Source organism: Schistocerca piceifrons, unplaced genomic scaffold, assembly GCF_021461385.2.
Source record: "Schistocerca piceifrons isolate TAMUIC-IGC-003096 unplaced genomic scaffold, iqSchPice1.1 HiC_scaffold_943, whole genome shotgun sequence".
NCBI lineage: Eukaryota > Metazoa > Arthropoda > Insecta > Orthoptera > Acrididae > Schistocerca > Schistocerca piceifrons.
The window spans coordinates 1387501-1390000 of record NW_025729216.1 but is presented as its reverse complement, the minus strand read 5'-3'; the positions used below and the strand labels follow the sequence as shown (position 1 = coordinate 1390000).

The 2500-nt window shown below is 57.5% G+C and overlaps 1 non-coding gene across 1 annotated transcript in view; it reads right to left on the bottom strand.

Annotated features, from left to right (window-relative positions):
* LOC124772928 overlaps positions 1–246 on the bottom strand; it is a 1909-nt gene extending 1663 nt beyond the window's left edge. The window contains exon 1 of the ribosomal RNA XR_007014381.1: positions 1–246. This exon is cut by the window's left edge and continues 1663 nt beyond it. This is a non-coding gene — a ribosomal RNA (small subunit ribosomal RNA).
* Positions 247–2500: the final 2254 nt, after the last annotated feature.

The following is a 2500-nucleotide window of genomic DNA, read 5'->3' as shown; positions in this document are numbered from 1 at the left end:
GACCGGACGAGCCGACCGATTGGTTTTGATCTAAGAAAAGCGTCCCTTCCATCTCTGGTCGGGACTCTGTTTGCATGTATTAGCTCTAGAATTACCACAGTTATCCAAGTAACGTGGGTACGATCTAAGGAACCATAACTGATTTAATGAGCCATTCGCGGTTTCACCTTAATGCGGCTTGTACTGAGACATGCATGGCTTAATCTTTGAGACAAGCATATGACTACTGGCAGGATCAACCAGGGAGCTGCGTCAACTAGAGCTGAGCAGCCGGCCGCCCGGGAGTGTGTCCCGGGGGCCCGCGCGAACACGCAAGCGTCCGCTCAATCATTCTGCAAACAGGAGGAGGCTGAGCTCCCCTGCACAATACACCTCGAAACCCTCTCAGGTCCCGGCGGCGCGCAGCGCCGTCCCAAGTACTTGGTCGGGTTCGAGAGAGGCGCAATCGCCCGGAGTTAGGCGAGTAGACGCTTTCGGTGCGACCACCCGTGCTCCCAACTGAGCTTGCCGCTGCCGACAGAGGCCCGGGAGCGTGCTGTCGTGGCATTGCCGGCGGGAGACAACACGCGCCACCTACGGTGACCGGCAGCTCCAACGCCAGCGCCACAGAAGGACAAAAGCCCCACTTGGGTGCCGAAGCGAACTCTCCCAGCACAGCGCACGCGCCAACACATCCGCACAGCTGCGATACAAACCACCAGCGAGAACCGCTGGGGCGACCGAGCAGCAGACGGCGTCGCGGCGCCGAGCGCCGGGCGGCGGCGCATCCTCAACGCACACAGTCCTCAATCGGACCAGCACACTGAAGATGTCCACCGCGCTTCGCACCGGGCCCGCGAGGACCTACTTTGGCCGCACGGCGCCGCGCGCAGGGTGCGCCGGCGCGCAGCTGCGACGCCTGCCGCGTCCGTCGGCCGGCGCGCCTGCCACTGGCCGCCCCCACCAGCCGGCTGTAGCGCGTGCGCCCACGCACCGCGCGGCCAGCACGCCGGGAGGCGCCCCCTCACCGGCCGGGGACGGTCCCACCCAGCCACCGCCGCGTATCGCTTCACACCCAGATGCCGTTCAGTTTCGTCGGCATGGTGGGTATCGCTGGAACAACCGGTTAGTACCTCAACCTATCGTCGCCATCACCGATTCACCCCTAGCGAGAACAACCGCACCACAACAGGTTACCATTTCTTCATTTGCGTAACTTCACCAGAAAACGCAGGCGTCCATCGCCATTTGCAACTTCAACGATTATTGCATGCCTGTGTCAGGTGTCACGCCACACTACGTCTGCCCACATACACGCAACAAAATGTGCACGCCTAGACAATACGTGGAAGGTGGCCCCCGTACGTATGCGATGTCCATTGCTCGAACGACTGTCAACCGGCCTCTGTAGCATGTCGCAGATATGGAACGCGGTGCACCATGCCATCACGGTGTGTGAGGAGAGACGACTAGGTCCGAATACATCAACAGACAGCTCATGCTGATCGCCATCCACGGCGTCCGTTCCTCCCACACGTCTCTATGGCGTACCACACTGCAATCCAGCTCTCATAGGGAGACGACACGTAGCTGCGTGCACAATATTTGCACTGTATGGTCCGCCGTTTTTGGGCGCAGTCGTTGTACGGTCACACATGTGCCACGATGTATCATTCAGTACATAAGGACGAATGTGCAGTACAGATTGTGGTTCACGCGTACGACATCAGCGGACAGTTGACACAGGCCGCACCACAACGTAGCCTGCGTACGTCGCATGCGAAGGGCATTGAACATGCAAACTTGTCACCAACCAGCTTGCGAAGGCAGGGGGCAAGGTGGGGACGTGGGGACGTGGGGAGGGGTGGGGGGGGGGGGCGGCATGTACGTCCTGCTGCCATCCACATTACAGTGTACAGCAGGAGCATGTGGAAAGTCAGCAAGACTTGCAAGGTGTTTAACATGAAGCGATACACAGGGGAGCGGGCAGTGCGAGTAGCGAACTATATTGCGAGGGTTGCGGGTGGGCAACACTACACTAATTGAACGAGTCGTATAACAATTACAGAGCAGGTTTAGGCGACAACGTGGGTTACGTTAGCGGACAACGTGGGTTAGGTTAGGGGACAACATGGGTTAGGTTAGGGGACAACATGGGTTAGGTTAGGGGACAACATGGGTTAGGTTAGGGGACAACATGGGTTAGGTTAGGGGACAACATGGGTTAGGTTAGGGGACAACATGGGTTAGGTTAGGGGACAACATGGGTTAGGTTAGGGGACAACATGGGTTAGGTTAGGGGACAACATGGGTTAGGTTAGGGGACAACATGGGTTAGGTTAGGGGACAACATGGGTTAGGTTAGGGGACAACATGGGTTAGGTTAGGGGACAACATGGGTTAGGTTAGGGTACAACATGGGTTAGGTTAAGGTACAACATGGGTTAGGTTAAGGTACAACATGGGTTAGGTTAAGGTACAACATGGGTTAGGTTAAGGTACAACATGGGTTAGGTTAAGG